Below are 13,691 nucleotides of genomic sequence, written 5' to 3'. Positions count from 1 at the left end.
TTGGTTTATAGCCAAGAGTTAATAAATCCCACCCGACACTCACATGCTGCTGATTTTAGAACGGTCTCATTCGTAGATATTTAAATGTGAAAGTAAAATTGCTTAATAGATGAGACACAGTCATGCAGTGTGTTTCCTTGTCAAGAATTAGACTACCGGACAGTATATGTGTGTATAAATTCATTTTAAGTATTTAATAACTCTAAATCAGAATTATGTCGTAGTCCTAATGTACCATTTCTACATACTGAGTGAGAAGAAGTTAGCAATGGACCCTTAACTATGTGGCTAAATAAGTAGTCAAGATTGTTACTCTAACCAAAGATGATTTTGAAACTGAGAGAGCATTGTGAACAACAGAATAATCATTTGAAATCAAAATGACTGAATTGTGACATAGTTTCTATCATGAATATAAGAAATAAAATCTCTGGATTATTCATTGGTTAAAGAGAAAACTATGCATTTTCTGAATTCTCAACTTTTAAGGAACTAAAGCTCTAGAGTATACAATGGAAATTTAGACATGATAGACTGGCTTGTTCCTTTAGGTAGAACACTTGTTGGGAATGTTTGGCTTCAAATAACAGGAGGGTAATAAATTTATAACCATGGGTCTATGAGGGCAGTGCTGTTAAATGCCAAGAGGGAAGACAACTGACATGAATACTTAAGAAGAGAAACAGAAGTAAGGCCAGTATTTAAGTGTAAACTACATTTACAAATTAAGGGGAAAGGTTTATTGAACATTCAAATTTTAAAGCAGGAAGAAAGAATAACCTGGAGTGAAAGGATGGCAGGGATACTTAGCAAACAGCAATTACAGGGAAAGAAAAAGGACTAAAGATCTCTTAGCAGTCTACCCCTGATTATTTATACAATAATGTTGTTAGCAATATCAAATTTCACTGAACTGTAAAAAGCCATGGGGTGGCAGTAGGTTTATAGATCCTAAAAGGAACAAAATACCTAGACAGAGCAGACACAGAACAATAAAGAAGTTTCTAGAGCAAGTGAGACTGAGGCATTGGTGAGATTTAATAAGTGCCAGCTGAGAAAAGGTTAGTGAATTTCAGGTAGGCAGGTGGTGATATTAGCAGAATGATTTCAGTGGCAGGGGTTTCCCAAGCTGGATTTGCAAGGGATTAAAATGAAAATGAGCAGAAGCGAAGTCCCAGGTATAGGTCACGTATTTCAGGGATAGGCAATAAGGAGAAGAGGGGAGCAAGATTGTGGCCAATACAGAACTTTAAAAGGCGGCCCAGGCTAGCAAACTGATGGGCAGAACTTGAAAATGTGTTCTGAAGAGACATTTAAGAAATTCAATAGCCATTTATTTCATTGAGTAGCTGTTGTCTTCAGAACGCCATAGTTTCTGCACTTGAGCTGGGTAAAATATAGGGAGAAAAGCAAGTGGGGAAGATCGTATGCAAACTTAGCAAATCATGTCTGGATTAAGGATAAGTGACTCGGGCAAATGCAGCACAAAGAAGAGGAGCCTAACTCAGGCAAGGGCGACTGTCCTGGCCCCCGGGCTCCAGCACTCTAGAGGTGGAGACCTATACGAATACCCTAAGGAAAGAGATGAGCGTTGTTGAGAAGGAGAGAGGGGAGAGTTAATCAATATGTGGGCCAGAGACACAAATCAAAGGGTTGTATGAGCTTTGTGTGTGATACAGGAAAATGAAGCCAGGAGGCGACAGGTTTGCATTATTAAGCAATTTTGCTCGAGGTATGATTCTGTCAACCATCATGTCAGCTCTTCTCTTGCTAGGTGGCATTACAGATTACTAATAATTATTAATCTGTGAATCATGAGTTGTTATCTACCAAAGGGACCAGTCAGGATCCCATGAGACAGTCTGCTCCAGAATAAGGCCTCTACCAAGGTCAGGGTGGGCTTTCATGAAGGTCCTGCTGTTCTTGGAATGTAGCTACAGGTACAGGATAACAGCATCTTCAGGCTTCATGGCATGGGGTGGGTTGGTGGGCAGATACTCCTTGAAAACTTCCTATGAATCGAAGACAGCAGGCTTCTGTTTTGACTTTAGTTACTTACGGACCCAAGTGAAGACTCAGCTGCTGAGTGCCTGCTACAGAGGGCTAGAAGATTGAATGTCGCAAGTCTCCCAAGACAAAGTTTTAATACCAAAGAAGGTGGAAGGTAAAGGGGGGAATGAGGGAAGAAAGTCATATGTGGAGTTGTGTCTCCAGGTAAGAGGAGAATAAGGAGAGATGCGGAGGATGCGGTCAAAGAGTCCTCCCTGTCACCTCTCACTGACTGGCATTCAGTACAGGCTGTTTGGTAATCAGGCTGCCTGACCACAAACCAAATACTTGTGATATACTAGTGGAAAATTTTAACTGAGCAAGAATTTGTTCTTCATCTACCTTGGCAGAGGAAAAAAAAAATCTCAGATTTCCCACAAAAGATGGGAAGTGCTTTTCCAAAATGAATTTTATATTAGGGGCTATGTGTTTCTTGAGCTTACTATGGTTTAAGAAAAAACAACAATGACAAAAAACCCACAAATATAGCCAATTAAAACAATGTAAATTGAATTATCCTGTTCGAGTGTGAAGTTCTCCTCCTGGGCTAGGTGATGAAAAGGCTGCCGTCCAGAAGACTCCAGAGCAATGCCTTTTCTTGCATAGGAATTAATGGATTATTTGTTAAAAATAGAAACAATAAAGGTTAACCTAAGACATGAAATAGATATTTCAAAGTATGGCTGAATAAAAGAGTAAGGATATCGCATTTCAAAAATAGAACTGAAGGAGATTAAAATGAATATGAAGATTTGAACATCTTTACATATCTAGGATACTGTTATGAAAAGGGAAATTGAGAGGGAAAATAGATTAGATATAGAGATGGATACTAGGTATAGAATAGATATAAATAGATAATAAATTATAGATAAAAAGAAATAGATGATAAATAGATGGATAGACAGGCAGACAGACAGGCAAGAGATCAATATACTTGACACAGACAATGGTCCTAAATAAGTTATCCATTTCCTTTGTTTCTTTGTAGCCACTGCTATAACCTTTGTGTAGTTTTTTAAGTATCTAAATTGTGATTAAAACAATTGTAAGGGTAAGCCCTGTGTCTGTCTGCTCTTGTGTTGAAGATTTGTTTCTGTCAAGCACCGTTTTATGTAGCCCTTTTCAGATAGTAGAAACTGAACAAACATACAAATCAATCAATCAGCTACGGTACATTTTAAAATTGGTCTTACAGTTAGCTATTTTGTAACAAGTAATTTCTTCTCCATAAGCTAGTGGGAACCATTTCTAATTATTTTTCCATCACTAATCTTTTGCTATGATGTTCACACTCTTGGTCCTTAATAAGTGTTTTCTCAGTTGTGCGAGACCACATAGCATCAAGAAAGTGAAGGTAATGAATACGTGGCCAAAGACACTCCCTTTACCCAATCACAAGATAGGCATGACCTTTTTTAATGGGCACATAGAGGACCACACAGTTTAATGAAAATTATATAATTAAATTTGTATATCAAGTTCACCTGAGGAATGTTCTGAAATCTTAGATAACATGTATAGGGCTGCTAGTATGGAAAGAAGGAGAGGAGAAAGGAGGGAGGGAAGGAAAAAAGAAGAAAGGAGGGAAAGAGGAAAGGAGAATTTTTATGGAAGTCATTTTCCTCTCCTATCTATAAAAGCTTTGACTGTTGCCACAGTATAATAGATAAAATTGCCTTTTTAAAATTGTATTTTCGCAGTAGCCTGCCACAAATTGTCACCGACAGTGAATGCACAATCTGTGTCTTTTGCTTCCTCTGGCACTTCACTGAATTCATATTGTAATATGAGCTGAAAATTAGGCAGTGGCTTGGCTAGATAACTTGATAGCCAGCTCTTCCATTTGCATCAACGAGGTCGGAATAACCTAAGACTCACAGTGGGAGAATTCACCAGAGATGCTTCTCTTTACAACATGATACAACTTTTTATTTCTATTTACCAGTGAGAGGCACCTAATGAAAACGACAGACTGCTTGGCAGAATCAACAAGACTCCTTCCCACAGGAAAGAAAAGAAAAGCAAGGGATTGCTTGACTACATTTTCTGAAACATTAGTCTTTTCATTCTGTTCCATTGGAAATAAACAAGGAGAGATCTTTGAGAGACGTGGTGCTGAAGAAGGAACCCCAGTGGGAAAGACCAAATAATTAGCAAATGGTCCAGTCAGTGGGAAGGCCAAAATGAGACCGTAGCGAAGGCAGGGAAGGTTGTCATTATTGCTGCCGGAATAGGCTGGGGATGGGAACATCAGCAGGAGCTCATGCAGATAAACCGGTGTGTTGCTAAACCACAAATGAAAGAACTACATAAAAATTTCATCACCAGGCTAGTTTTCCAGGCAACTTCACTGTTTGTTCTCAACTCTCAAGTCTGACTTCTAAGTCAACCACTGTAGGATCGCTGGTCTCCTTGACAATGAGCTTGCCCTCTTTAGTCACTGCATCAGATTGTTTATAAAGCCAGAGCTCTATTGTTGAAGAATGCCTTGAAGAAAGGGATGCTGCTCCACAGTTCATAACTTCCTCAGCTCCCTGGGCCTCTTGGGACAACAGGCAAAGGACACAATGCATATCTGAGGCTACGTCTTTCATGGATGCCTATCAATATCAGAAGATTTCATAGATCAATTTCCTCCGGGGCACTTGTGGTCAGAGATGATTCGAAAGGAATGAGTTTTTCCAATTCGATTCAAATTGTCTTAGTGTTTCCAGAAAACCGGTGTCTAGACATAAAATAATGATAATGGTGAAGGTCTGCGGAGCAGGAGTTTTTGAGGTTGATTCTATTCAAGTGCGGTTTCTACTGTTTCATCGGAAACTAGTTTATGCAAATCTAAAACCTGTAAAGGTTAACATTATATTTTCAAAGGGTCAACTTTCTGAAGTTTCACATTCCTACCGTTCCTTTTGTATATAAAGATTTTGTTTATGTGATGTGTATGCGTATTCATATGTATGTGAGTATGCATATGTGTGCATATACATATAGACGCCATCTTGACAGCATAGAGTGTTTCCCTCAGCTGCACGCTAGTTACTGGGGCAGGGTTTCATGTTGGCTAGATTCCCTAGTCATCTTACCTTGGGGTCTTCTCTCTCTGCTTCTCAAATACTATGACCACAGGTAAACCCCTGTGCCTGTCTGACTTCGCGTGGGTACTGAGACCCCAAACTGCAGTCCTCACATTTGGGGGGCAAGCATTTTATCCTCTGATTCAAATACTAAACCTCAGGTGTGTGTCTGTGTGTATGCTTCTCTCTGTGTGTATGTGTGTCTGTGTTACCATATCATAGGACCCGTGCTGAATGAAAAGGAGAAGCAGGTTGAGTAAAGGTGAGGGTTACTTCTAGGACCAGTTACTTTCTGTAATAGAGATAAAATGTACTGAATTTCTGTTGACCTCTGTTGTGAAGTGAGAGCCAAGACTATGAAGAACTGGAGAAAATCAAGACCCATTTACTACAGAATGGTCTAGTTCCTTGGACAATACTGTCTAATATTATTTGCTTCCATTCCTTTAATATGCCTTGGCTTTCTAACTACATTGGTATTAGTGCCCAAAGGAGGCCCCCATCATCCTTAAAGCAGTGATGTTGCTGTAGAAGCAAATGTAAAAGATTAAGTTTCCCCACTGGTAATGACACAGGCAGGAAGGGGAGTGGACCATTTGTGCTTTCAGAAAAAAAATATGACTTTGAAATGAAACAAAAGTCTTAATAGAGGTCCTGTCTAGGTCATTCATCTGGTTTATATCTACTCTTCATCTTGTCTAAGCTGTTTTATAACAGGGAGTCATAGGAAACTAATAATAAGCAAACATCCAATTATTATCTCCGGTGAAATGCAATTGATTATTTCCGGCTGCATCCTCCTCGATGCATTATAGAATTCTGGTGTGTATAAGGAAAAAGTTCTTTAAAAGTCAACCCTCAACCAGCCTGGTCTACAAGAGCTAGTTCCAGGACAGGCTCCAAAACCACAGAGAAACCCTGTCTCAAAAAAAAAAAAAAAAAAAAAAAAAAAAAAAAAAAAAAAAAAAAAAGTCAACCTTCAGTCAGTAGTAGCATCTTACTGGTTCCTCATTTTTGGAGCTAAATACTTAATGGTTTTTTATCTTAATTTTCTAAGAGTCATACTTTTGCCTTAAATAAACAATGCTGTTTAACAAAACAGCATTGTCAAAAGTCTCAGAAGCGAAGTTTTAGTGAAACATTGGAATTCATCTGCATTCAGAAAAGAATGTAAAGAAAAATAATTTTGTAACATCTAAAATACATAAGAGAAAATCCATCTCTGAAAATATAAAGGAGAAGTGAGTTACAAAGAGGATGTGAGAGAAGATACAAAATGTATACATGGTAGGGGTCTATAACGTATAGCAAATGTTTGGAAAATCTTCCATTCGGCCAGTTCTTATCTTGTAACTTTTCTCCAATATCTAAAAAAAAATGTTTTATTATTCCTCTTTTCTGTAGTAGTATTCACCTTGGAAGATTTCAAAAATTCTAGCTCAATGTAGCAGCACAGGTCAGGGCCTGCAAACTTTTCTAGAAAAGTTCACATTGTAAATATTTTATGTTTTGTAGGGCATATGGTCTTTGTCACAACAATTCAGCTTTCTTCTTGGAACATAAAAGCAGCCAGAGATAATATATAAATAAATGAGCATGGCTATACTCCAACAAAATGCCATGGACATGAAAAGAGGAGTTGGCTCATGGGGCAAAGTCTGCCAACCTTTAATATAGAACCATTAAACTGATGACTATGCAGAAGATTTTCATCTAAAATTATTCATTAAGTATTTATGAGGAATCATAAAGAATGCCATGCTTGTTATGACTTGCATTCTGGAATCATATTCATACATCTCAAAAATTTAACAAAGAGTTATTAATAGCCAATGTAAAAATCTTTGGGTGATAGAAAGAAGTAGCAACAACATATGACTATAATTAAGACATAGTTAAAGAATACTGTTACATGATTTTTCCTGGAGAGACATGAGGAGCATCTATTCACTTCAAATAAGGTACCAATGACAGACCACAGCAATGATTCTACTCATGTCTAGGTTAGTGACCCTCAGTCACAGGTGAGAGTTACTTACAGAATGGTGGACCACGTGGGCTGCTGTGTCACTTAAAGACACAGACTAGTGTGGGTAATGACTCATGAAAGCCATATTACCAGAATTCCCTGACCAATCTTCAGCCAACTAAGCCATGGAGTGTCTTTTCTCACAACAGCTGCTAGTGCATACATAACCTTGGTGAAGTGTCCCAAGAGTCTGTGTGCTTCCTGGGCCTTGTAAATCTCATGACCTTCTTAAGTCTTATGAGTTGTCCTCTTTATACATAAAGGGACGCTTTGATTTGGTGAAAGTAGCTACATAACACTTGTTTATTTGCTTGTTTTCGGCTAAAAGTGCAATGGAAATGGCTCTTCTTCTGAAGGATTAACAAAATAGAGATACTTTTGAGGCGCTAAAGCTGAGCTGTATGATTTTGGTCCACATCTTTTTTACAGATCTGAAGCTAGAAATAAAGACATATTTTTTCAGATTTATTTTTCATTATTTTATAATTAGGTGTAGATAGGGGAATCTGTGTACACATGAGTGCAGATCGTGAGGATTCGGAAAGAGGGTGTTGGAATTACAGGTGATTAGTTAATTAAGTGAATGTTGGTGTTGCATGCAGAACACAAATCTCCTGCAAATATAGTATGTGCTCCTAACCTCTCAGCAATCTCTTCATCTTCCATATTTACCAACTGTTTGTGTTACATTTTTGGTATAATACTTAAAACAAAGTTGTTTTGTTTTATAATAACTTTTAAATTTTTGAAATTATAAGTACATTATTTCCCTCCTTCTCTTTACTTATTCCAACCTCTTCCATGAAACCTCGTATATATTTTTCTTTTTCTTTAACTGATATATATTGTGTACATATATATGTATATATAAATAGATATCTACATATATGTATATACACAGAGAGATTATGTATAGATATCTCCAATACATAAATGCAACCTGTTCAATCTGTATACTGTTACTGACAAGTACATATTCCTAGGGCTAACCATTTGAAATTGGATAGCCAATTGCAGTTTAATTTAACTTTTTATATTTTATTATATATCATTTGAAGTAAGTTTTAGAATAAAGTATAAAAAAATCTTTCACTTTCCTTATTATCAAACCTTTTCCAAATTAGTTATTTATTCTTGATTTACCTATCTCAGAAAATTGACTTCTAAATTGAGGAAAAAATGACACCTGCCTCCCATGGTTCCAGGGTCTATAAAATGGTTCTTATCTGTAAGACTTTTAGAATTGTTAATGCATGAGTAAGTAGGGACACCAGTACTCTTGTGAGCACCAAATTATATCACTCAAGTTGTTTCTTAACTTTGGGCTCTGTGACATTGGAAACCTTGTTTAAATTTTTCCATTTAGCAAGCATATCTTTTCTTTTCCACATAACATTTTTACTGATTCTCTGTGAGTTTCACATCATGCACCCTGAATCACAATTCCTTCCACTTCCTTCCATGGTGGACACCCTTGTAACCTTCCCCCCAAAAATGTAAAAAATTAGTATTTAGAAAGGAAAAAATAGACAAAGTCCACTTTGTGGTATCTATATACTCACTGGAACACGATCAAATTCTTAGTGGCCTGCCCCTTAAATAAAACTGAGTCCTTCCCTCCCATACCTCTGCCTGAAGTCTCATCTGTGGAGAGCTCTCCATCACACTTTTTAATGGTTCTCTTTGGTGGCTTCTTATCTAGACTTCTTTTCAGGGGAGGTAGCAGGTAAGGGTTGTCATAGAAGCCTTCGTATCTCTCCCTCTCAACCGTGCATCTGCAGTCATTGACATCACAGCAAAAGTAGCCTCCTTGCTCTTCACAGTCAGTCAGAGCACAGATCCTAGAACTCTACTTGGTTTCTGGAGGCAATGCAGAGTGGCTCCCTGCTTTAGTAGGACCACTGATACTGGTGAGGCCTTCAGAGGCAACTGGGACCACACCATCAACATGGCTTCAGGTGGCAGTGCAAGCCACTGACATCAATATGGGCCCCAGTAGCAGCATGCCCTACCATCTTCAATGTGGCTTCAGGCTACAGCAAGGACTAGGATATAACACAGCCTTTGGGTGTAACTCGGACCACAGACAGCAGCATATCTTTAATGGTTGCAAAGTTTCTAGTTTGTCAAACATATTCTGGATAGTTTTTAATAATTATCTCCTTGAAGAAACTTAAGCTCATATTATGAAATTCAAAACAAAAAATCCTTATTGTTATTGCAACTGGGTTAAATATACGAGTTAATTACCAGAGGTAGTAGAGGTTCTACGGTTGTTTATTCTTTCTGCCTCGTAGCGGGGCATATTTGTTCCTATTGCCAGCTTTCCTTTTGGTAAATCCACAAGATTTTCTTCAGAGAAGTCTTGTGTGCTCCTGTTATGTTTATTGCTAGATAATTTTACATTTTTATTGAGTTGCCAAAGGATTCTTTTTTCATTTTAGTTCCTAACTGCGTTTACTTAGTATGCACACGGAACAGCTTTTTTCAATTTATTTATAAGTGGCTTGCTTATTCTATGAACTCACTGAAAATCATAACTCAAGGACGCTGTTAAAGTCTTCTCGCCCTATCAAGAATGCCTTCAGCAGGGCAGTGGTGGCGTACGCCTTTAATCCCAGCACTTGGGAAGCAGAGGCAGGCGGATCTCTGTGAGTTCGAGACCAGCCTGGTCTACAAGAGCTAGTTCCAGGACAGGCTCCAAAGCCACAGAGAAACCCTGTCTCGAAAAACCAAAAAAAAAAAAAAAAAAAAAAAAAAAAAAAAAAAAAAAAAAAAAAAAAAAAAAGAATGCCTTTAGTTGCACCTAAATTTCTATGTCATTTTCTTTCAGATAAGGATGGGAAGAGTGGGCCAGAAATTGACTGCTTCTGTTTTACCTTTAATATATCTGTCTGTCATCTCAGGCTGGTGAGAGGGCACTTGCTATCAAGTATGATGATCTGAGTTTCATCCTTGGTATTCATAGGTGGAGAGAGAGAAATAATTTTTTCAAGTTTTCCTCCAACTTCAAAGCATGCTCTTGGTGCATGTATGTATGCAGATATACAACATACATACATGTGTAAACAGACTAAACAAATGCAATTTTTGTAGTACTTGTCTTCTCTTGAGAGATAATATAAAAGATCTTATTTTTAAATTATAGGCTAGGGTCCCAGTAACTATAAAAATAATATATTAAGTAAATCATTACAAAATGTAACTGTCATCACTCTGTTTCCCTAGCATCTTCAAGACAATTCCATTCCTAAACTTTTTTCTGTATATCTATAAAGCAAAGGCAGTGCTCAACATGCTCTTAGGTGGACTCCTAATTATGCCTAAGTTATTTCAGGGAAAAATCTGTGATATAAAAATATCTTTCATAGAGTTATTAAGGTACTATTGCTTAGCAGCTGCTGACATTTGCCCATGGTTTTCTACTAAAACCAATCTACTGCTGCTTTTAATCAGCCCTGTTCAGCTCTGAAATGATACGGTGTAGTAGGCAAGTAATCCCTCAACAGTGTAAATTTGCAGACTAAAGAGAAGGGGAAAAAATAAAAACAAAAGGTTTCACCTAAATTTTTCCTGTTGAACCACAAAAATGTAAATATTGTTAAATCTTAACCCATGGCTATTTCTTTTTTGACATCCTTTATCTCACGCTTCAGTTCCTTAGGGCACGTAATGCTTGAGAGTGATGTGTTGGTTGACTGGAGAGAAAGCCCTGTTGTGATTGTCTAATTACTGGGATCAATTAGAGTCTTTCTCCAGAGGAAAGTATTTCTTTATCCAAAATGACTCTCGTACTTATCATCACTCAGATTTCAATATTTGGCTGACAGTGTTTTTAAAATGGATTCAGTGAATCTGTGACTTTAGGGAAAGCAACTGAGAGAATTTGTTTCCAAGCATATGAATGTCAACCGACTGCCACCAAATGACTTGGCTCATCTGATCTTAGAGTTGGCATCCTTGTACTCCATATCCAGCTATGGACATTACTTTAACGGAACCGTATTCATAGTTTGCACCTAATCTTCCTTAGAGCTGTCATGTCCAAAGAGAAAAAACAAGCCTGCCTTCAATAAACCACATTAGTCACACCAAATCAGAACCTGCTTCCAAGTTATATGTGACTTCTGCTCTGCAAAGGGCATGCTCTTAGCCAGGTCTGGGGCCACAAGTCTATAATCCTAATCAACCAGGAGACTGACACAAGAGAATTCCAGGTTCAAAGTCTGCCTGGACACAGAATCAATTCAAGGCTAGACTGATTGCTATAATTAGACCCTGCCTTGAAACAAAACTAAGAAAGAGTTGGTACTCTATATATAACCCAAAGGTAAAGCACTTAAGCAGTGTATATTATGATCAATTCCTTATAGAGCAAAACAAACAATAAAAACCCAAATGTGATACTAATCTCTCTAAAACATAGTATTTTAACTTTAAAATGTACTTAAACTACCCAAAAAAGTAACAGCTTTCCCTTGAATGAAAATTCATGCACATATTAATTTATAGAATACATGATCATATTAGAAACATAGTTTAGACAAGTGCTTAATTCACAATATATATCAAGACTTTCTGAAGAAAACATGATTATGATTTAATCATTTATAGTAATGTTCTGTACATTTAGACAAGTAACTCAGTCTATGTTCTTGTAAAGAAGAATTTCTTGGTACTCCAAAGTCATTTAGCTGGAATGTTGATATGGCCATGCTCAGGAATGTGAAATATTTGCCCACTTACCTTCCGAATCTCAGAGGCCCTTCTCTAGGTACATTGAAAAAAACAAAAAACAAAAAGAACATATCATAAACTGTCCATAGCTTGGGGTGAAATTTCCTGGGATTTGTCATTTCATGGTTCAACGTCAGGCTCAACTATTGGTGTTATCTTAATGAGTATCATGTGGTAGGCCTCTAACAGGCCCTCGCACCTTCCTCTAGACAGTGTATAAATCCTGTCACCTGGCAGGAATCTACTTTACAGGCAGAAGAAAGTGGAAAATGATGCAGAAAACTATTTTTTAAAAAAGAAATTAGCTCTTAGCTCTGTCAAAGTCTTGGTGAAATGAACGTAAGCATTCAGGTACAGTAGATCAGCTCCCTTGAGTTAGTTAAAACAGGAAGGGTGTCTCTAAGGGTGTCCATGAACACAGCCGGTTCTTGCCAGAATGAGCCTGCCAAAGGCAGAAGCTGTGAGTTGACCTTTAACATCTGCTTCCTTGTAGCCACAACCTTTGCAGTTTCCAGACACATTGCCCTCACCAGCCACACACATTTAAAACAAAGGATGGAAGAATCCTTTGGAGAGGCCTTGGTTTGAGGGAAGAGTGGAAACCATCTCTGAAACCAGTGAAGCCTCTCCGGGAGCTGCAAGTGACCAGCAAGCTGTGTTCACTGAGATAAGAGAGTCTTCTGTAACATTGCTGGTGTTCTGAGACAGGTCCTCACCAAGGACACCAAGACACCTTTATGTGATAAGAGAAACCCACTCCAACTCGTTCCTCATTTTAAATTGCTTATATTAGCAACTGTTTGTTCCTCTTGGCTTTTGTGGAATATTTAGTCCACAAAGACCACTGAGACCTGATATTTTCTTGATGTCCTATAAATGGTGTATTTTGTTTTTATTTCTTTTGCCTGCTGCTCTTTGGTTTGAAAAAAAAAAAAGCTGTAGAACTAATGAGAACATTCATCTGAATACACATGTCTGAATAACGGAGGACTCTTTAAAATGAACCGTGTGTTTCTTTGGGTGAATGCCTTCAGTGAAAGGATTCTCTTTTATTGAGGATGCATTAAGATAAATTTCACATCTCTGAGGCTCAGGCATTTTTTTTTTAAAAAAATAGATATCCAGAAACGTTCTGAGGGAAAGTTAGGCCTCTAAATTTATCTTATGCCACAGTAAGCTTTTATGTCCTATTTTAAGAACTAGTGCTGGCTCTCTAGTTTAATGAGCAGTTTAATTTAAGGCTTAAAATTATTAAGTATTCCAATAGAGTCATAAATAATGCAGTTTATAATATTCTTATCAAGCACAAGAAGATACATTTGTCTTCCATTAACAACATACTTTTTAAAGTAGCCTGACCTCTTTAGATATATAAGAGCACACAATTAGGGCAATTTGTCACAGGCCTTTTACACGTTAATAAGATGTAATTAATTGTCTGTTTTGTCTAATTAACTTTTCAGACACTGGCAGCTCCTGTTCTTTTACTGTAGTGCAAGGAAGCAAGAAGACCTTATTTGCAATTCTAATATTTGACCAAGAGTTCTGATCATAAACTATAATCCACACACAAAAATAAGTAGAAGGTGATAGAAAAATTGAATAATGGAATATTACATATTTTCAGGCTATTATATTTTAACATAAAAAGAGGGGAAAATGCCACATTCAACAAGATTCAGATTAGAATATAAAAGACATGAAAATAAGTAGAAACATACTTAAGTCTTTCTATAAAAAGTACCATATCTGTACATTTCTTCATGCAACCAATCTCATTAATTCACTTGTTTCTGAGA

This window comes from Chionomys nivalis, chromosome 24 (assembly GCF_950005125.1).
Source record: "Chionomys nivalis chromosome 24, mChiNiv1.1, whole genome shotgun sequence".
NCBI lineage: Eukaryota > Metazoa > Chordata > Mammalia > Rodentia > Cricetidae > Chionomys > Chionomys nivalis.
Note: the sequence above shows the minus strand (reverse complement) of the source record.